We start from the raw sequence: 22766 nt of genomic DNA on the forward strand, positions 1-22766 counted from the left end.
TGTGTTGCTCATGGCATGATGAGGTGATGTATTATAGCTGCATTGCATGTACATACATTATCATTGAGTGTACAGGATTGCTATTTAGTTGGCGAGCTTATCTGAGAGCACACAGCTTACCAGGTTTGTATATGATCGGGCATTGCACTGTGTATGTTATCAATCTATGGAAGAAGATAAAGGATCATGGCCCAATGGATCAGACATCACAGAGAGTGAAGGAGTGGCGATGTCATGTTATTGTTGTTTGTAATGCTAAATGGTACATTGGTAAGACTGAGTATTGCCGGGAAGAAGGAGTGAGTTAAGGTGTTGCCAAATAATTCACTGGGGAAGAGCTTGTAACTGTGTTATTGAATAATGAATAGAATGTATACCATTTTTCAGACTCATATCGAAGATGAGTTCATCTAAAAATAAAAATCATAGAACGTCCCAATGCTGGAAATTGGAAATAAAATCAGAAAATGCTGGAAGCATTCAGCGGGTCAGACAGCATCTGTGGAAAAGGAAATCGTTAATGTTTCATGTCAAAGGCTATTCATCAGAGCTGTTATAGATAGAACATTTTCTTCAGCCAAAAATATTAACTGATTTCCTTCCCGCTGATTCTGCCTGACCTGCTGAGTGTTTCCAGCATTTCCTAACTTTATTATTGGGTTTATTATCTATTTGAATTTGCTGCATATGTCCAGCAGCTAGACAAAGCTTTTCCCATTGTCCGCACTTCATCCACTGGATGATTTTGTTGGTGCCATCCTTGTGTAACATGGAGCATTGTGTAACCTTGTGTTAGTGCCACTCTGAGCGAACCAGAAAGTACTGCAGGAAGAGGCAATGGTTGCCCTCCACCTATGGAAAAAACACCATGGTGGAAGCTGAATATTAATCCGAAGCAAAACCAAGTTTCCCACACCTTAAGGAAAAGCTTTCGCTTGATGAATTAGTCAATTAAGTTATTTGTTTATAACCACTTTTCATCTACTTGGTCCAATAGAGATGATTTGTAGAGGGATTTCTCTTCTGTCAATGTAATCAGTATTGTTGGGCATTCGTAAAAGCATGGCAAAATCACAGTGCTAGTGGAGGTATCGAATTACACACATTCCCTTGCCCAATACTGAGCCTCTTATTATTCTTATTCTCTTTCCAAACACCAACTCTCGCACTGAAATCCTATTCAGCCAAAATGCATCTGATAACATGGTGAAATGATTAATCCTTTCACCAATTTTAAAAGAACAAACCATTTTGAAAGGCAGTACACTTTGATGATACATTTTGCGACATGACTCTAATCCGTACATTTGTTCAATCTGAAACTTCATATTTTGCTTGGACAGCTGTTGCAAGGGAACAGCTTCAAGGATCTGACTAGTGGAACAAAAAAAGGCTCACTCGTCTGTTTCGTTGCAAATCAGTTTTATTGGCAAGAGAGGGCAAAACCAATACTTGTCTCAGTATGCGTGGGGTTCGTTTTACAGCAGCACACCTCTCTCTCTCTCTCAGCCCGTCGGTGAACCCCTCTCATACATGAACTCATCAGATTTATTGGCAAGAGAGAGAACAAAAAGAATAGACAATAAATAATAGGTGCAGGAGTGGGCCATTCGGCCCTTCGAGCCAGCACCGCTATTCAATGTGACCATCCACAATCAGTACCCCGTTCCTGCCTTCTTTCCATATCCCTTAACTCCGCTATCACTAAGAGCTCTATCTAACTCTCTCTTGAAAGTATCTCTTGAAAGGATCAAGGACCCCCCCCCCCCTTTACAAACAAAGTGCTATCAGTTTACTGACTGGCGCATAAAGCAATACACACAGCAATACAGACTTGGGCAAAGGTAATACACAGAGCACTGCTAGTTTGGCGTGCAAAGGTTTAAACAGAGCGTTGTCAGGTTAGCGCGTGGGAATTTAAACAAAGCGCTACCGGCCACAGCGCTATGGGTCACCGACTGTTCGGGCAAAATTCTCATATAACAGCAGCTTACATCCCAGGGGTATGAATATTGATTTATCTAACTTTTCAAGTAAGCTTTGCTTTCCCTCTCTCTCCGTCCTTCCCCCCACCCTAGTTCTCCGACTAGTTTCACTGTCCTCTTGATTAATTTTACTGTTTGTACGCCACTTGCTCACCTTCCCCTCAGCCAACAATGGACCATTCTACATGTCCTTGATCACCGTCTGCTTTGATGTGTCTGTACCCTTCCATATCTCCAGTTTCCTTTCCCTCTGACTCTCAGTCTGAAAAACAGTCTCGACCCGAAACGGCACCCATTCCTTCTCTCCAGAGATGCTGCCTGTCCTTCCCGCTGAGTTACTCCAGCTTTTTGTGTCCACCCGGACCTGGAAATGATCAATGTCAACTGCTACTGTCAGTAGCTCTGACTGCTTAGTTATTCCCAATCCTCAGGTGCACACAACTGCCCAGATGGTTGGAGTGAAGATACTGCAGCAAACATGTTAGCATATCCCAAACAAATGAGGGTCAGTTTGCTCTGGGCAGCCAGTTGGTAAGCTCTGTAATCACTGGTTCATGTCAAGTAAACACAGGCCGTTTGCTTCTTTACGGGTTGTCCTGTCCTATTCCACCAAGCAGGCGCCATAGCACCTTATGGCAATAGGCGATGGACTCGTCACCATCATCATAAGTAGCAACATATGGTGCCACAACAGAAGTATATGACAGTCACTAATAGTCACTGATAATTTCCAGCACCTCTCATAGTTTTGATCTAACCATTATTCTATATTTGTATTGAAAGTTATTTTACACTCACAAAATAATTGACTTTGCATTCCAACTTTTGTTAATGTGATTCATCCTCATTGCAAGTGCCAGATGCAGCCTTGGTTAAACACGTCTGGAGTGCAGTCTGTTCAAACTAAAATATTGGCTTGCATGTACTCAGTGGTTTTAAGAAGTTGAATCACAGCCTCTCAGTTGGTGCTGCTTGTTTATTGAAGTGAATGCTCATGTGCATATGGCACAATATTTTTCAGGTGGGAAAGAGATTACAAACTCTATGCTTTTCCAGTTTCATCAGGATGCAGAGCACTTTACGGTCTGTACCAACATGTTACTAATTTGGTTCCCAAGTACAGTACATACATTGATGCAAACCATCAAATTAGGCACAGGAGGAGGCCGCTTGATCCACTGAACCTACATTGGATGATCAGCCATGATCATATTGAATGGCGGTGCAGGCTCGAAGGGCCGAATGGCCTACTCCTGCACCTAATTTCTATGTTTCTATGTTTCTATTCTACATAGCCGATCTAATTGTAACGTCAGCTCCCTCCTTCCACCCCACCTAGTTAACCTATCCCCCTTGCTCGCCTTCAATCTATCTAGCTCGACCTTCAAAATAACATAGAAAGCAAACTGTCAAGTTGTATCACAGCTTGGTTTGGAAATAGCTCTGCCCGAGACTGCAAAAAATTGCACTGGTAGACTCCATCTACACTTCACATTGCCTCAGGAGAGCGGTTAACATAATCAAACACATGTCCCATCTCAGTCATTCCTTCTTCTCCCTGCTCTTGTCCAGCAGAAGGTACAGAGGCTTGAAACCAGGCATTCGCCCTAGACCAAGGAACAGCCCCTTAACCTCCACTATAAGGCTTCTGACTGGAATTCCTTCTATAAACTAGGGCACTGTTATGCTTCACCTCAACCCCATTCAGGATATTGGACTTTGTCAAAGAAATTGATGCGCAACAGTGCTGAGAACGATATTCTGCACACTTTATCCTCATTGTTGCTTTTTCTAATTGAGGTTGAACTGATTGCATCTATGTATGATAATGTCTGATCTGCTAGGATTGCATGCAAAACAAAGCTTTTTACTGTATCTTGGTGCATTTGACAATAATAAATTTAAACCTATATTTAAAGAGTTTGTTTACACCATCCTGAGAGTTCGAAAGTAGATACAGTGCCCTCCATAATGTTTGGGACAAAGACGCATCATTTATTTAGTTCCCTCTATACTCCACAATTTGAGATTTGTAATAGAAAAGATTAGGTGATTAAAGTGCACTTTGTCAGATTTATTAATATCTGACAATGTGCACTTTAACCACGTGAGATTTTTACAAATCTCACATTGTGGAGTACAGAGGGAAACAAATAAATGATGGGACTTTGTCCCAAACATTATGGAGGGCACTGTATGTCTTTGGGGCGCTACCTTTAGAATATCGTAGAGATAGACAGAATGTTTTCTCATGTTGTGCTTGTGGTTCGATGGGAAAATTGTTTTTGTCCAAATCTGTATTTTTGAAACAAAAATATGAGACTAGTAACTTGCAACTGAAGTACACAGAAATGTCTTCACTAAGATGGTTGTGGATCTTTGGGATTCTCTACTGTCAGAGAGAATTAGGATAAGGAATGAAGGGAATGAGAATGGACGAAGGAGAAGTCGAGAGGGACAGGAAGGAGGTGTAAATGGGCGAGGAATGGGTGAATGTACATAGGATTTATATTGGAGTAGTGGGCCGTTCCATTCATGGAAGAAGGTTTGTGGGCATATTTATTTGGAAAATGAAAGGGGAATAGAATTCATAAATCATGAAGGCATCATTCATGAAGTTCTGAAATTGGGTATGGTGTTGTAATACATTTAAACTGTTTCATGTAGTTTAGTTTGTTTAGTGTAACGTGCTTGATATTGTTTAAGTTTTCTTAGTGGAATGTGCATGATATAGTTTTACTGAGTGTGGTCTGTCTGACTCAGATGTTCCAGGGATCAGATGCAGTTATGACTTGGCAATTGAGTAATTTCCTATCCTGAAGGGGAGGACAAAGAGGGTGGGATACACGAGAGGTCTTTGGTTCTGATGAGTTGTTAATAATCTACCCGTGGCAGACATGGCAACAGCTCGACACAATGTTAGTTTATCAAAGAAAAAAATTCAAGTGAGTTTACAAAGCAGTTCCTTTACATACTAGGTTGTTGAAATGAAGGTGTTTCTGATTATGGTTGTTGTACGAGAGCATACAGCATCATTCAGAAGCTCTTGGATTGTTCTTTTAAGAGAAAGATTAAAAGGATTTTTTGAGGGCATGGGAGAGTATCTCCCGTGTAGGTAATTTAGTTTAGTTTTGTTTGGTGATACAGAGCGGAAACAGGCCCTTCGGCCCACCGGGTCCGCGCGACCAGCGATCCCCGCACATTAACACTATCCTACACCCACATTTACCAAGCCAATTAACCTACAAACCTGTACGTCTTTGGAGTGCGGGAGGAAACCGAAGATCTCGGAGAAAACTCACGCAGGTCACGGGGAGAACGTTCAAACTCCATACAGACAGTACCCGTAGTTGGGATCGAACCTGGGTCTCCGGCGCTGCATTCGCTGTAAGGCAGCAACTGTACCGCTGCGCCACCGTGACCGCCAATTGGTGCAGTCGATGAGATACATGATCTGTTTCAATTCTGCACCTTTAAACAATTCCCCAGGATGGATGTAAAATAGAAAGTCAATTGTGATGTGCATATCAGCATCCATGTATTATGGGATCTGACCCCATTTGAAGAAATCAAAGATGAACTGCAGATTACAAAATGTCTGTAGTCTCAAAATATAATATGTTCTGAAGTCAGATTCCCAACCCAAGTTGCCTATATCAAAATTCATAAAGTAGAACTGCGAATGAAATAGCTGATCAGACATACCTTGACAAAATCAAATCTGAAGTATTGTCAGCAGAGCTTAGAGGCATTACATATCAAATGGTACCCCACAATAATCAAATGAACACAGACTAAAATAAGTTATGATCTCATTTTTTATGGTGGGGCAGTGGTCAACGTGCTGCCTCACAGATCAGGAATCACGGGTTCAACCCTGACCTCCAGTGCTGTCTGTGTGGAGTTTGCAAGTACTCCCTGTGACCACGTGTGTTTCTGCTTTCCTCCTACATCCCAAAGATGTGCTGGTGGGTTAATTGGCCACAGCAATTTACCTCTTTGTGAAGATCAGTAGCAAAGCTATCAAAGGCCTTTGGTAGAGCATGCAAGAGCTTTAGGAAAAAATATATCAGAAGGACTGGGACTGATGAAATTTTCTACTGAGAGCTGCTATGATTTTGATACTGCATTGCTTCCTTCTGAATATGGTCAATTAGCACATTACCATATGCACAAGGTAAGGAAGTCTGGATGACAGGAGAAATTGAGGCTCTGGTCAGTACAAAGACAGAGGCATGGGCCAAGTATAGGTAGCTAGGGTCAAGTCTATCCTTGGACCTTGGAGGAGTTTAGAGGATTGTGAAACATACTTAAGAAGGAAATCAGGAGGGTACGCTATAGGTTGGGCAGATAACATTAAGGAGAAACCAAATATATAAAATTAGTACATTAAAGTATAGAGTGTAACTAGAAGAGTATGGGCTGCCTCAGAAACCAAAGTGGTCATTTCTGTGACCAGCAGATGACCAAGGTCTTCAAAAAGTATTTCCCCTTTATTTTTACTGTGGAGAAAGACATGAAGACTCAGGAACTTGGGACAGGAAATGGAGATGTCTTGAGGACAGTCCATATTATGATCGAAGAGATGTTGGACGTGCTAAGGTGCATGAAGGTAGATACATTTCCCAGGACTGATCAGATATATCTGAGGACACTGCGGGAAGCTAGAGAGGAAATTGCTGGAGCTCTGGCAGTGATATATGAATCATCGCTAGACACAGGTGAGATACTGGATGACAGGAGCGTGGCTAATGTTGTACCATGATTTAAGAAGGGCTGCAAGGAAAAGCCTGGGAACTGTAGACCAGTAAGGCTAACATCGGTGGTAGGTGAGTTACTGTAGAGGATTTTTAGGGAACCTCAGGGATAAGATGTTTATATATTTGGATAGGCAGAGGCTGATTATGGATAGTCAACATGTACAACATATACATGGGGGATTATGGCTCACAAATTTGATTGCATTTTTTAAAGAAGTTACAAAAAAAGCCGAGTAAGAAAAGCTGTGGATATTGTCTATATGGACTTCACCAACGCCATTCATAAGATTCTGCCCTGGAATGTTAGATCACATGGGATCCAGGGAGAGCTGCATGACTGGATAGAGAATTGGCTTCATGTAAAGAAGCAGAGCATGTTGGTCCCTATGACTAATGGCGTGCCTCAGGGATCGGTGCTCGACTCAGTGCGGTTTGTGGTTTATAGCAATAATTTAAATGAGAATGTACAATACAAAATGTGTACTTTGCAGATGACACTAAGGTAGGTGACAGCATAGCAGTGAAGTTGGTTATATCATAAATTGTGAAGATGGTTATCAAATATTATAGCAGAATTTTGATCATTACGGCAAGCTGGGCTAATTATGTTTAATGCAAATACATATGAGTTGTTACATTTTGGGAAGTCAAACGAGGGCAGGATCTTCGCAGGGACCCTGAGGAATGTTGCAGAGCAGAGGGATTAGCAGTACAGGTACACAGTTCCCTGAAAGTGGCATCAGAGATAGAGTGACAAAGAAGACTTTTGGTACGTTGGCCCTCATCAGTCAGGGTATTGAGTTTAGAAGTTGGAACTCTCTATTACAGTTGTATAAGACATTGGAGAGATGGCGTTTGGAGTATTGTGTTCAGATTTGGTCACACTGCTATAGGAAGGATGTCAGTAAGCTGCAAAGGGAGAATAGATTCATGAGATAGGAAGGGGACTCAAGACCCAGAGGACATTGATTTAAGGTGCGAGGGGAAAGACTGTATAGGAACCTGAAGGGCAACTTTTACACTCAAAAGGTGGGTGGTAAAATGAATTGCCGGAGGAGGTAGTTGATGCAGGTGCAATAACAACATTTGAAAGATACTTGGATAGGTACATGGGTAGTAGAGGTTTAGTGAGATATAGGCCAAATTCATGCAAATGAAACTCTGTTAGAGAGACCATCTTGGTCGGCTTTGGATGAGTTGGGCTGAAGGGCCAGTTTCAGTGCTGTATCTGTCCCTAAGAGATTGGATTAGAGGAGACGGAGGAAGACTTGACCGATGTGTCCAATATTATGATCAGAAGAAAGAGGAGGAAACATTCCTCAAAGAAATGCTATAAAACTAGATGATACAAGTTCAGGGCAAAGGGAAAGAGGTTTGGACGAGATCTGAGAAAGGAACATTTTACCCAGCAGGTGGTTGAATCTGAAACACACTACCTGAGTGGGTGGTTGAGGTAGGTACTCCCACAACATTTAAGAGGTATGTTATAAAAAAAGAATTTGACGCTGAATAATATTGACATAATATTCTGATTTAAAAATGAATCAGTGTCTTGTCAAGGCCGTTAAATCTAATTGAAGTTAAAAAGCCAATGTGTAAGCAGACTGCTTATTTGTTCTCTGCCCCTCTCTGCAATGTAAAACACACTTGCTTGTTCACTTTCCCATGTCCCGATGAAGAGGCATTGCCATGAAAAGTTGACTCTGCCTCTCGTTTTACACAACCTGAAATATTTAGTATCTTCAGCCTTTGCTATTTCTCTTTCAGGTTTCCAGTATTTGCAGTTTCTGTTTCACATTCTAAGCACTTTTGGTGGGAGGGGTTGCATGTAGGAAGAAGTGGGGATTAATTTAATACTTAATCGTGAGGATCAAGTCATTAATTTTATGCAAAGTCAAAAGGCAACTATCACCATCGCTACTTTTTCCAATTTTTTTGTGGGAGAACTTTTATATGTTCCAAATGACTGCCTTTTATCATGCGTTCCTTAATGATGATGCATCACAGAATATTAGATGATTGAAATAAAAGGGAGAGCTGATGGGGATTATATGCCTTCGATCACAAACGTCAAGATAATGGAGGCATTAATATTTCCCCTTGGAGGAGAAGATCATTTTATTTGTAGCTTTTGTTTTATACAGAAGAGATTGGGGAGATTTCAACATGAGGAGAGTAATTAGAGCGTTGTAAAGTCAAGGGTGTGAGATAGGGATTTTCGTTCATGTACATTGTGAGTTATGTATTCTTGAATACATTTCTGTAAATGGTGTGTGTGGGAGGGAGCCAGATTAATTGGTAACTTTCATGATAGAATTAGATATGTACTTAAACAGGAAAATGTTAACCCTCGATGAATGGAACAAGTTTGAAAAGATACACTACAAACTGTGTCAATCTATGTATTGGTATTGGCTTATTGTTGTCTCATGTAATGAGATACAGTGGAAACCTTTGTGTTGCATGTTATCCAGCGTAAATCATTCATATATGATTACGATTCGATAAAACCTTATTCATTCCCAGAGGGAAATTAGTCTGCCAACAGTCACAACACACAAGGGACACGAAAAACATGAAATTAAAAAGTAAAAACAAAAAGAAAAATACAAGGGACTTGTGTCTGACTGCCGTGTACACAATGCCTTCACAAATGAACAAAGAAACGAACAAACACAGACATATCCCATGGCCAGAGGATTCTAAAGCTAGAGTTCTCCCCCACACCGGGTCCCCCGTATGTTCTCCCTCCGTCCCTCACGGCGGTCCCCCCACGCCGGGTCCCATTGTCTTCTCCCCCCCCCTCACGCTCATCGACCATTGATCGTGGGTCGATTGCAAGGCCCCACCGCCGCCGAGATTCCCGCAGCCGTCGAGGCTCCCGTTACCACCGAGGCCCCACCCCCGCCGGGGCTCCTGTTCCCGTTGAGACTTACACCAAGGCACCCACCGCCTCCGCTGAGGCTTCCATCGTTGCCTCCACTGAGGCTCTTCGGCCCAGCCAGGCCTCACTGCCCGGCTTCTCCGCAGTCCTCTGGGGCACCTGTGGGGCGAGTCGGGCCTGCCGGGGTGCGTTCCAGTCATCGTTCTGGTCATCGGCGGCGCGGTTGTTCAGCAGGTGGATCGGGCCCGCGCGGCATCCCGGGACACTCCCGCCGCGCGCACGGCTCCCCGGGAAACTCAAAACCGTTTATGAGAATTACAGGGTAGTGCAAAAAGAAAGGAAACAGAGTGAAGAATGTTCTGTTAGAGCTACAAATAAAATGCAGAAAATAAGTGCAAGAGCTATAAAAGATAATATATCCTTCACGGATGAGAGGTCTGTTGAAAACGCTGACAACGCGGGGAAAAGGCTACCCTTGAATCTGCTGGAATGTGCTTCCAAGCTTTTATATATCCTCTGCCCAACAGAATGGGGAGAAGACAGAATGACCAGGGTGTGATCGTCCTTGATTTTCTTGGCAGCTTTCCCGAGGCAGCATGAAGTGTAGAGTTGATGGATGAGAGATTGACTAGTGATATTTTGCATGATGGACTGGTTTACGTCCACAAATCTCTGCAATTTCTTCTGGTATTGGGCAGAGCTAGTGTCAGTCCAAGCTGTGATGCATTCGGTTAAAATGCATTCCATGGTGCCTATGGAGATATTGAGGATATGTCGAATTTCCTTTGTCATCTGGGGAGGAAGAGGTGATTGGAACTGGAAGATTTGTGCCACTTTGGCTGAGAATTACTATGGTGTCTTTATAATGGTGCTACATTCCAATTACACAACATGCAGTGAGCCTTTTGGAACTGATTGCTGCATCAAATGTCAGGGCCACAACGTACAAAGAGCAATTCGATGGATCTGGGTGATTCAAGGAGGAGAAATGCCGGGTGATTGTGATCCTCCATTCAGATGGTCTGAACACAATTCAAGATAGGATTGGGAGGGGGCAGGGGTAGGGGGAGGGGGGGAGGCACGGAGGGGGAATGGGGGGAGATGGAGTGTGTGTGGGGGGGGGGGGGGGGGGGGGTGGGTGCAGAGGGGTGGCCGGGGATCAGAACGTGGGCGCAGACGTGGCAACACTATCAATTCAGAAATGCCCTGGGACTGATCAATGACAGGCAGTCCCTAGCCCCTCACACTATGTTAACCAATGCCTCGTGGTGCATTGTCCAGAAAGTAACATCATCCCACATGTGTCCGTCAAATAAAAATCATCATCAGTTCATGGATGATTTACAGTGGATGCCATTCCACCCAAGAATGGTTGCAGCCACACGTCAGCAGGTGGGAGGCTGAGGGGGTGACCTTCTAGACGGTTATTAAATTATGAGCGTCACAGGCGGGATAGATAGATAGAGTTTATTATCTCTGGTGGGCGAGTCTAAAACTAGAGAGCGCAGGTTTAAGATGAAACAGGAGTAATTTCAAAGAGGAGGGTTACTTTTCTCACGTACAGGGTGGTAGGTATGTGTAATGAGCTGCCAGAGGAAATGGTGGAAGCAGATACATTTACAATGTTTAAAAGGCATTGCACAGGCATTTGGATAGGAAGGGAGTAGAGTGATATGTGCCTAATAAGAGCAAATGGGAATTTAGTTTGGTTTTGGGCTACAGCATGGAAACTGGCCATGCGGACCATTGATCACCCGGTCACATAACGTCTATGTTATTCCACTTTCTCATCCACTCCCTACACAATACGGGCGATATTCCGAGGCAAATTAACCTATAAACCTGCACATCTTTGGGACGTGGGAGGAAACCGGAGCACCCGGAGGAAACCCAGGCGCTCACAGGGGAAACATGCAAACACCACACAGACAGAACCCGAGGTCAGGATCGAACCCGCGTCTGACACTGTGAGGCAGCAGTTCCAACAGTGCCACGGGGCCCTCCTCAAAATCAGTAGCATTAATGGTCAGCATGGACAGGTTGGGCTGAATGGTCGTTTCTATGCCATACTATATGACTGTCCAGGTGTGCCATATTAACCTATCATAATAAGGCCCTTAAAGTTCAAAATCCTGTAGCCTAACCAGCAATGGCCATTTTGCCAAACAGTGTTGCACGTTCATTATGAAGGAGACGATGTGAAACTATATTTCAACACTTTGTGGAAATACCTCGACACTTCAATGCTCACTTCCCTGTTAAAGACTCATTTTGGCACATCGGCATTTAAGCACCTCAAAGTGCTTGAGAAGGAAACTAATATCACCAAGACACCATACAAAGACCCACATACTCTTCTCACTGCTAACATTGTGAAGGCACATTCAAATAGAATATTAGCATTTCCAAACAGCACTTTGCAAGTTGGTCCTTTTAACCTCATGGCAGTTGATTATATTGTTCTCGAATCAAGCTGGGTCTGCCATTTGGGATAATGAGGATGTAAAAGGTCGATGCAAGATGGATTGAGTAAAACCACATCGATGTAGGTTGTTTATCATCATAATCAATGGTCTGCCCAATACTGATTCTGGTTCAGTTCATTCTTGGCTAGAATGTTCTGTCTTTATGCTTCTTTCTTCAGTTCACTATATCCGTTAGGTGGTTTGGGAACATCCTTTGTATTCATTGTGATCTTTTCCCTTCCAGTTGCTCTCTCAACATCCCATTCTGCATAATCTCATGTGTTTCTTCTTTTTCTGGTAAACTCAAATCAAGAAATAAAAAATAGAAAATGTCGGGAACACTCAGCAGATGAGGCTGCACGCATCGAGAGAGAGTTTGGTGCTGAGGAAGGATCGGGGTAGAGATGTGCAGGGCAGTTCAAGAACTTGATAGTTGATGGTAAGGAGCTGTTCCTGAACATGATGGCAACAGTTTTTAGCCTCCTGTACCTTTTCCGCCAATGTTAGCAGCGACAAGAGTGCGTGGCCAATGTGTTGTGGGTCTTTGAGGAGATTAGCTACTTTCTTGAGGCAACGTTTCCGATAGTTTTCTTTGAAGGTGGGTAGGTCAATATCAATGGCCCCCACATTTGGCAGCCTTCTTCATTCTTGGGCATTCGAGTTACGGAAGTAGGCTGCGGTGCAACCAGTCAATATGCTCTCCACCATAGGAAGGGTCTCAACCCCAACATCATCCATTCCTTCTCTCCAGAGATGCTGCCTGTCCTGCTGAGTTACTCCAGCATTTTGTGTCTACCTTCGATTTAAACCAGCATCTGCAGTTCTTCCTGACACATTCGATTAAAGGGTATTAGCTATAGGGAAGAAATTCAACAAACCTGGATTCTTTCCTCTGGAGCGTTGGAGGCTGAGGGAAGACCTGATAGAAATTTATAAAATTATGAGGGCCCAGGATGGGATGGGATAGACAGTCAAAATTCTCCCAATGTGGAAATGTCAATAATTATAGGGCATAGCTTTAAGGTTAGAGGGGGAATGTTTGAAGCAAATGTGCTGAGCAAGTTTTTTCCACAGAGAGTGGTGAGTAAGTCAAAGGCACTGCCAGGGTTGCAGATATGATAGTGGCGTTTAGTAGCATTTTAGTTAGACACATGGATATGCCGGGAATGGCAGGATATGGATTTTGCACAGACAGAAATGATTAGTTTAATTTGGTATCATTTATCAAAGTGGTTGAAGGGGCCTGTCACTGTGCCATACTGTTTCGTGAGAGGGTGAATAGGACAGCTGGAGTTGCTCAGTGAGCCAGCATCAACTCGATGGGTCAAATGACCTCTTTCTACATCACAAGAAAATATAAAAACTATTGCTCTTTTGACTTGCTCCACCCTCTCTGTACAACTAAGCCATATTCTTGGCTATAGTTCTCAGAAGTAAATACCAGTTAGAAAGTTAGTCAAATTTGTCAAATTTTACATTTCATTTTAAAATGAGAATCTATTGCAGTGGGTTGGAGTTTTGTAGGTAAGGAGCTAATAAGTATAAATAACCCAGAGGCTGATGTGCTTCAATTACATTTTATTTGGTGCTAATATTTGCTAGGCAAAACACACCAATGTTAGATGAATGTTGATTATAAAGAGGGACATGCAAAACATGTGATGAAAGAATGAAGGAGACGGACAGGAACAGAGTAACATGTTATGGGGCAACCGAAAAGTGAAACACTTTGAGTGCCCAATGACAAAGGGAATGGGAAAAACAACACATTGGCAGAGGTGACAAAATGTGTGACAGAATAAGTGAGTTCGGTATTCCGACTGCGCATGCCTAGGTCATAGGCCACTCGAGAAAAGAGTTCTCTGCAGCTGAGCTGCTGCGTGTATAAAGACCTGCGTTTCATCCGTAGTCAGGATCGAACCGAGTCTCCGGCACTGCTAGCTATGTTGTTGAATTGCTTCTGGAGTTAGCGACACTATTTCGTCCTTCTCCACTGGTCCATGCAGAAATCTCAGCAGTGACAATCTAATGAATCACAGTCCGGTCCCTGGGTGTATGGGTACCATTCTCACTTGGGCTGCCCTTCCGGCTTATACAGGGTTATTATACAGGGGTGAACCATGCATAACCCCAGGAGACAGATTTGTGAGCGGAGTCTCATTAACGCCCCCGTCCCCTCCTGAGTGTCCCAACCCTTTCCGGGGGCGGCAGGAGATGTCCAGGCTGACCCTGGACTGACGGGACACCAACCCCGAGCACCAGTCATCAACGGGGATGCACGCAAAATGCCGCAGTAACTCAGCGGGTTAGGCAACATCTCTGGAGAAGGGTCTCGACCCGAAACATCACCTATTCCTTTTCTCCAAAGATGCTGCCTGTCCCGCTGCGTTACTCCAGCATTTTGTGTGTATCCCCGTCGATGACTGGTGCTCGGCTTTCGCCGGCATCGAGGGGGTTAACTGACAGCCACTGGATAATGCAAGAGGTGCAGCTGATGGTCCCTGGCCTGTTGGAGAACGGGTTCCTCGGGAGTTGGAGCAGAGTTGAGCTGGAGTCAGCGCTTTTTCTCCGCGCTGGCTGTAAGCCTGGGGCCGCCACTGCTCCGGGCTTGTGTCCCGTCAGTCCAGGGTCACCCCGGACATCTCCAGCCGCCCCCAGACAAGGATGGGCACTCGGGAGGGGACATGGACGGTTCAGTAGCAATTCAACAGCGCTTGCAGCGCCAGAGACCCGGGTTCAATCCTGACTACAGATGAAACGCAGGTATGTACACACGCAGCAGCTCAGCCTAGGCATTGTCAGTCTAGTTGTCATCTCCTTAACCGTACATGACATGCCCAGTGATGTCGTGGTTAAACCTGCCTCATTCTGCAGTGCCCCATGCTTTGGAAACACAAACGTCATTCATGTTGGTTCAGCCACGTAACAGGTATCTCCCCCTGCCCCCCCCCCCCCCCACACACACACGCACGCACACACGCACACACACACACACACACACACACACACACACACACACACACACACACACACACACACACACACACACACACACACACACACACACACACACCACCAGGCAGTGCAGTTCGTAAATGCAGAAAGGCAATTTAATCTGGATTCCAATTAGCTACATGTCCTCAATGCCTGAAGCATTGCACAATACTATCACATTGCTAAAAAAATGAAGCAAAATATTAACTGTATCTCTTGTGGGAGGATAATTTAGGAGTGTCAAGATTGGTTGGATAGTTCACCCGTGAACGTTTTGAGATAATTTATCACATTAAAAATACCGGATAAGTATGTGTTGTCTGTTATGTCTGGTGGCCGTTTATAGATGCAAAGATTCCAGTATCTTATTTCTCTCACTTCAGGTAGCCCCGGCATTCTTTCACTCTCTATCCCTCCCTAATCCAATTCGCACTAGCTCCTCATTTTCACCCTACAAACAGCTTATAATGGCATGTCCTTTATCATCATTACTTTATTGCATATCTTTCATTCATAGTACGTTATCTCTCCACATCACTGTCTATATCTCTCGTGTCCCTTATCCCTAACCAGTCTGAAGAAGGTCACGACCCAAAACTTCGCCCATTCCTTCTCTCCAGCCCCCCACCCATCACATCCTCCCTCCGTGACTCTTGTCATTCCTCATTCCACTTCTCTCTGTCACCCTGTCTCCTTTTTGTCCTCTTTTGTCACACTTTTGCCTGCCTCTCATCTCTAGGCTTTGTTCACCCATCTTCCTATCAACTGTAACCACCTACCACTTGCCAGGTTTGTCCCATCCCAGCTTTCCCCACGTCGATGACAATCAGTCTGAAGCATGGTCCTGATTCATGTCCTCCAGAGATGCTGCCTGACCCGCTGAGTTACTCCAGCACTTTGTGTTGTAAGTTAAAACATTTGCTGGCGCCTGGCACTGAGATCAAAGAAATCCACGATACATGTATCAAACATAACAGATAGTTATGGCGGTTATAACATGGCTGTTCCAATTTTGATCCCCTGTACCTTAATTGGCACATGTGATGATTAAATTGAATCTTGAATCTTGAAACCAAATAGAGCATTTCATCAGTTGTTTGTCAGGCAACAACTCAACTGCAAAGAGGAAAAGGGAAGCAAAGGCTTTAAACAGGAGTGCCGATTTTCCTATGTTTTGCCATCCTCATGAATTAATATCTGATGTCAGGCACTGCAGTAAACAGCTGTAGGCAATAGTCAATCGGGCATTACAAATGTTAAAACTGAAAGCAATTTTTTAAATCTCGGAATATCAAGCATTGATCAATAGGCTGCCTCATGATGATGAATCATCTCACTGGGTAGAACTGTACAGCACAGGAGCAGGCCCTTCAGCCCACAATGTATCTGCTGGACATGATGCAAAATGAATCTCCTCTGCCTGCACGCGATTCATGGTCTTTCATTCATTCATTCCCTGCATATTCATGTGCCTCTCTAAAAGCCTCTTAAATGCCACTATCATTTCTGCATCCACCACCACCCCTGGCAATGCATTACATGCACTCACCACTCTGTGTAAAACATTTGCCCCACATATCTCCTTTAAACGTTTCCCTCATGCCCTTCAAGTTATGCCTTCTAATTTTTGCCTCCTATCCTATCCTATCCTATCCTATCCTATCCTATCCTATGCCTCTTATAATTTTATATACTTCCATCAGCACATCCTTCAATGCTCAAGAGAAAATAATCAGTGTATCCTAAAAAAGACACAACTCAGCGGGTCAGCCAGCATCTCTGGAGAACATGGATAGGTAATGTTTCGGGTCAGGAACCATCGTCCATGTATTCCAGAGATGCTGCCTGACCCGCTGAGTTACTCCAGCACTTTGTGCCTTTTTGTTTAAACCAGCATCTTCAGTTCCTAATATCTAACCTCTCCTTATGCCTAATAGCACATAATTCAGGCAGCATTCTGGTAAACCTCTTCTGCACCGAATCTTCGAATCTTCGAATCTCCGAATCTCCGAATCTTCCACGTGCTCTCTGTAATGGGGAGGAACAGATCTGCATTTAATACTCAAACTAAAGTTTTACAAAGCTGCGAAATGTCTTCCTGACTCTTATACTCAATTACCCTACTGATGAAGGCAAGCATACTGTATTCCTTCATTACATATGTTGCCACTTTCACAGAGCTATGGGCTCAACATCCCTCTGTACATCTATGCTGTTAAGGGCCATGCTGTAAACTGTATAGTTTCCCCTTATCGTTAGCATTCCAAAGTGCATGACCGTACACTTGCTCCAATGGCTCCATCTGCCATTTCTACTCCATATCTTTAACAGATATATATCTGGCTGTTCCCTTTGACAGCCTTCCACACTGTGTGCAACTCCACTAATTTTGATGTAATCTGCAAACTTACATCCAAGTCACAAAAAACAGAGGTCCCAGCACAGATCCCTGGTCACCAGCCTCCAACCAGAAGAACATCCTTCCACCACACTCTTTGGTGTTCTATGGGTAAATTAGTCCTGACCAGTGGGAAGATAGAGATTAGGACCATTATAGCCCTGTCCCACTGTACGAGTTCATTCAAGAGTTCTTCCCGGGTTTGCCTTGATTCGACCTCAGAGATTTACAGTAATGACCGCTCGTAAGTACTCGGGGCTCTCGTGGCCATTTTTCAACATGTTGAAAAATCTTCACGAGTCTTCCCGAGCTTACCTGCCGTCAGCGAGTCTTCCCGAGTACCTGCCGTTAGCGTTACGAGCCGCTAGGAGACGTCCCCGAGCTCCGACGTACCCACTACGTTCATTACACGTGCTTACCACGAGTTTGATTTTTTTAAAACTCGGGAGAGCATTTGAATGAATTCGTACAGTGGGACAGGGCCATTAGTCTTAGAGGAAGGACAGGCAGAAAGAGGTTAAGGAATATGGTGAAACTGGTGGGCTGAAGTGTGTTTATTTCAATTCAAGGAGTACTGTGCATTAAGCAGATGTGTGGAACGATGATGTTGTGACACGGGAGAGAGAGAGAGAGAGCGAGAGAGAGAGAGAGAGAGAGAGAGAGAGAGAGAGAGAGGCTGTGTATTTCTCAGCTCCCGAGGCTGAGAGGTTATAAGTGGCCTTTCAAGGTTTTTTGGAAAAGGAAAACGGACGAAGGCGGAGAGGCTTCATAGTTTGATTTATGGTTGAACTGTTGAAACTTTTCTGTGCTGCAAAAATGCCTCCACGAGTGTGAAAAGCTCTGAGATTTCTCTACATTGTCGAGGGAGCGGCTGCCTTTGGCGGACTGCCAAGAGTGCCTGGAGAGCGAGGGTATGGAGATTTTTTTGGTGTCTTTGTCGTGGTTTTGGCACTGATTCTCTGCCCTAAAGTCATTTTGCATAGTGCGGATGCCTGGCTAAATGCGAAAAGGTGCTTTTGGTGTCAGCAAGAAAAGGCGAGGATTTTATCGGCAGTGGAGTGAATTTGGAGGAGTTTCTACGTTCGGCTGGAGGACTTTGCTTTTTGAGGATTGCTTTGGACTGTGACTGTCCCTGGGATTTGAATTGCTGAGCTGCTGGAGTGCCGGGAGCTGGTTTGTGCCTCTATATCGGATGGCGATGGCGGGGGCTCGGCCGAGGGCGAAGAGCTACGCAGTAGCGACATCAGCAGCGGAAGCGAGGCCATCTGAACATGAGCATCATGTTGACTTGGACTGGGACAGCTTTGGTATCTCGGTTCAAACTGGGCCCCAGATGTCCAGGGGAGTAATTACGAAGGCTATGAATGCCCTTCTTGGTAGGGGGGCTATTGTCTCTTCCGAGCTCGAGAGGGGAAAGGTTATGGAGGTATTCCGTGGGCGCTGGTCACCGCGTGGGGTTGAGAGTATTGTGAATAATGATTGTAATGTTGTACTATAATGACACGATATAATGTAAGTCCTTTATGTGTATGGCTTGATCTGTTGTATGATTTGATGTGTTGAATAAAGTCTTTGGAAAAAAAAAAAAAAAAAAAAAAAAGAGAGGGAGAAAGAGAGAGACTGAGACAGAGAGAGAGAGAGAGATGCACTTTGGAACATGACTATAACGGGAATCAATTCAGGCAGCACTATTGCTCTCACATATTGGATGGTATTGTACAGATCTGACTCATTTCAGACAGCACCATCAGTTCAGTGCTTTAAAATTCTGTGAGATATTCATCTGGAGCAGAGCTGTGAATCTCAGCAACACAAGAGCCAGGACAAATATTCAATCGCAGAAGTGGTGAATTTGAGTGATGTTGTCTTTTTCCATCACAAAAGTTCCTGTGCAACTATTGGCTTTTCACATTAAAACAGGAGAACAGGTTCTCTCTCCACAGATGCTGACAAACTGAGTGTTAGCAGCACCGTCACTGAAACATAGAGTTATGGAGCTATACAGCCTGTGAATGCGGAGTAGAACAACAGACAGCCAACCATGTCGTCTCTGGGTGCCCGCTCTACCACCCACCAAATGGAGCTCAGGGCCTGGCAGACATTGACGCAGAGACAACAACCTGGCTGCTCAATAACTGGCTTGAGATCTAACTATTCCTTTGGTTTATGTTTCATTCGCAAGAAGAAGAAGACAGCATAGAAACAGGCCTTTTTGGCCCAACTTATCCTTGTTGACCAAGTTTATATTCTGGGCCAGTCCCATCTGCCTGCATTTGGCCCATAGCTCTCAAAACCCTATCATTTCTGTCCAAATGTCCTTTAAAAGTCTTAATTGTATCCATCTCTACAATCTCTTTTGTCAACTCCTATACCCTGCGGTCCTGCTTAAATTTCTCTCCCTCACCATAAGACTATGCTTTCTAGTTATATAATCCTCTAATCTGAGGACCTACACTTTGAGCATTCACTTTGTCTGTGCCCTTCATGATCTTGTTCACTTCAATAAGGTTACCTCAACCTCAAAGAAACAGGTCCCAGCCTATCCCACCTCTCCCTGTAATCCAAATCCGCAAGCTTAGGTAACATCCTGGTGAATCTCTTCTGCTACCTTTTTCTGCTACCATCCTTCCGTTCCTCTAGTCGGGAATGCATTATTTGTTTTGAACTTATTGGACCCTTATTTTGCTAGTTGTGCTTTCAGCTCTGCCAGCAGTTCAATGAGAGATTGTTAACATTCCAGCGTTTGGATGGTCAGTTCCTGACCTCTGCTGTACAGAACCACTGAATGACTTCTCATTGTTGACACAAAAAGCTGGAGCAACTCAGCGGAACAGGCAGTACTTGCTGATTCGACTGTAGTGTATCTATTTAGTGTGTGTGAACATCAGCTGTAAACAGGGGGACGGGTCTCCCACAGTTAATTAGCCGTGACATTCGCTCCGTTGGACTGCTAAACAAGAGCCGGCAGCGGTTTGTGAGAAGGAAAGGTCTCTGCTTAGCCGAAATGTTGCATTTTATGCACAGAAGGGGTGATCGGACACCACTTTATTTCATGCTCGGTAATCAATGAAAGTCTGATTTATCTGGTGAGGCTGCTCAGTGTCTGCACTCTTATAAATTCACTTTTAGGAGTTCAGTCTCCAGGCTACAGTGCAGGTTGTAGACATCTATTATCCTCAGAGGGAGCACATGCAGGTTTGTGATCCAACAAACTCGGAAAATAGGATTTGGTGCGCTGTGTACTCTTTCATCATCTGTAGATCAGCGCTGATGTGAAAGAGTCAGAAATATCAATAGGATATCCTTAGGTTTGAAAAATAAAAATGACATTACTGTGAACTGTCTGACATTTCCCTCAAAATATCAGCACACAGAGAGCTGCAGTTCCGGAGATCAAAATCGTAATTGCCTTGGTTGCAAATGGCAAACATTATTTGTAAAATAGATCAGAGTCTCATCAACTCGTGCAAGTCAGAAACAAGCCCTGCAGTCCACCGTCTGTGCCAACCAGCAAACTTTTATCTGTATTAATCCCATTTGCCAGCACTTGATCTGCAGCTCCAATGTATATATCTTGGTGATTCAAGTGCTTGTCCAGTTGCTTGTGCAGGGAGGGTACATGTTCTCCATGCGACCTCGTGGGTTTCTCTCTAGTGCTCCGGTTTCCTCCCACATCCCGAATATATGCTGGTAGGGATGTTGAGAGGCCACTGTAAATAGGCCCGAATGTCAAATCTTAAGGCTGATGAAAATATGGGGCAATTACTCTAGGATTTGTGTAAATAAGTGCTTGATGATTTGGTGGTCTTTGACGGACCTGTTTGTGTGCAATACATTTTCATGACTCTGGAAACACCCAGAATACAGAGGATATTGAGTCCATCTGGTTGGCGATCTTTCATTCATCTATTTAGAACACTGGGTGAGTCTGTACACTTGGCACCACCGTAGAAATATCGATGGAATCAGCAGCAGGTTATCCAGTCTGGGTATTATTCCATCTGGAAAAAGCCAGAGGCCATTCCCCAGGGCTGAGTAGAGGTAAGCCTGTAGGCTGGTTGATGTACATAGGTGGAATTCAAATGCCTTTTTCACGTGGTAAAATATAATTTTCCCCTCGAGATGTTGCTGCACTTTGAAATCTGTTTATTGAATTTGCACACGTGTCCAGGTCAGGTTCACCCCAGAAATGTGCATTTATTTCTAAAATGTACATCTAGGCTATGAAAACTATCAAAGTGAGCATTTGTGCTACACTTAATATCATCTGATTGGTAAGCGTAGGCATTCTATTATAGAGGTCAGTTTCTAAGGCATTGACTGATTTAAATCACTACTAATGAGGTTCTGCTTAATCTATTTAATGGGAACATGGGAAGTTGCAGGTTTTGTGATCTCCAGTGGAACGAACATTGATTGTTCTTGCTTGATTTTCATCCACTGTGTTGGCTAGCTGGCTTAACACTTCCCTACCTGCTCAGAAACACAAGAGACTGCAGATGATGGCACCTGTAGCCAAACAAAACGGAGAGCAGCAAGAAAATCAGAGAATTCAGCATCTGTGGAAGGAAATGGACAGTGGAGGCCAGTGGGTAGAATAGTGGTGCAACTGGTAGAGCTGATGCCTCACAATTCCAGTGACCTGACCTCCAGTGCTGAATGTGTGGAGTTTGCACGTTCTTCCTGTGACCTTGTGCGATTTCCAAAGTTGCTGCTGGGTTAATTGGCTGCTATCCATTACCTCAGTGTAGTGGCAAAGAAATGATTAGGGAGTTGGCAGGAATTTGGAAGAAGGAAATGTTGCAGGGAAGAAAGAATAGGCTGACGGGATGGCTAGACCCAGTGGGCTGAATGGCCTCTTCTGTGCTGTTGTAAGTGAGAAATCTCTATGGCACATCAAGCAATGGAAAATTTGGGACAATCTGGTTTAAATTATGCTTAGCTAAGTTTAGTTTGGAGATACAGGCCCTTCAGCCCACCGAGTCTACACTGGCCAGCGATCCCAGTACATTAACACTATCCTACACACACTAGGGTCAATTTTACATTTATACCAAGCCAATTAATCTACAAACCTGTATGTCGTTAGAGTGTAGTGGGAAACCGAAGAACTTGGAGAAAATCTGCACAGGTCATGGGGAGAACGTACAGACAAGCACCCGTAGTCAAAATCGAACCCTGGTCTCTGGTGCTGGAAGGCAGTAGCTCTACCGCTATGCCACCGTGCCGCCTTAGTTTGACGTTAAAATAATGAACGGCGATTTACTGTACAGGTGCCAT

At 44.1% G+C, this 22766-nt stretch overlaps 1 protein-coding gene across 3 annotated transcripts in view; it reads left to right on the forward strand.

Moving 5' to 3' along the window:
- The window catches only part of LOC129705222 (RNA-binding Raly-like protein), a 546381-nt gene that overhangs the window by 155472 nt on the left and 368143 nt on the right, over positions 1-22766 (forward strand). The gene's annotated exons all lie outside the window — the stretch shown is intronic.

Source organism: Leucoraja erinacea, chromosome 17 (assembly GCF_028641065.1).
Source record: "Leucoraja erinacea ecotype New England chromosome 17, Leri_hhj_1, whole genome shotgun sequence".
NCBI classification, from domain to species: domain Eukaryota; kingdom Metazoa; phylum Chordata; class Chondrichthyes; order Rajiformes; family Rajidae; genus Leucoraja; species Leucoraja erinaceus.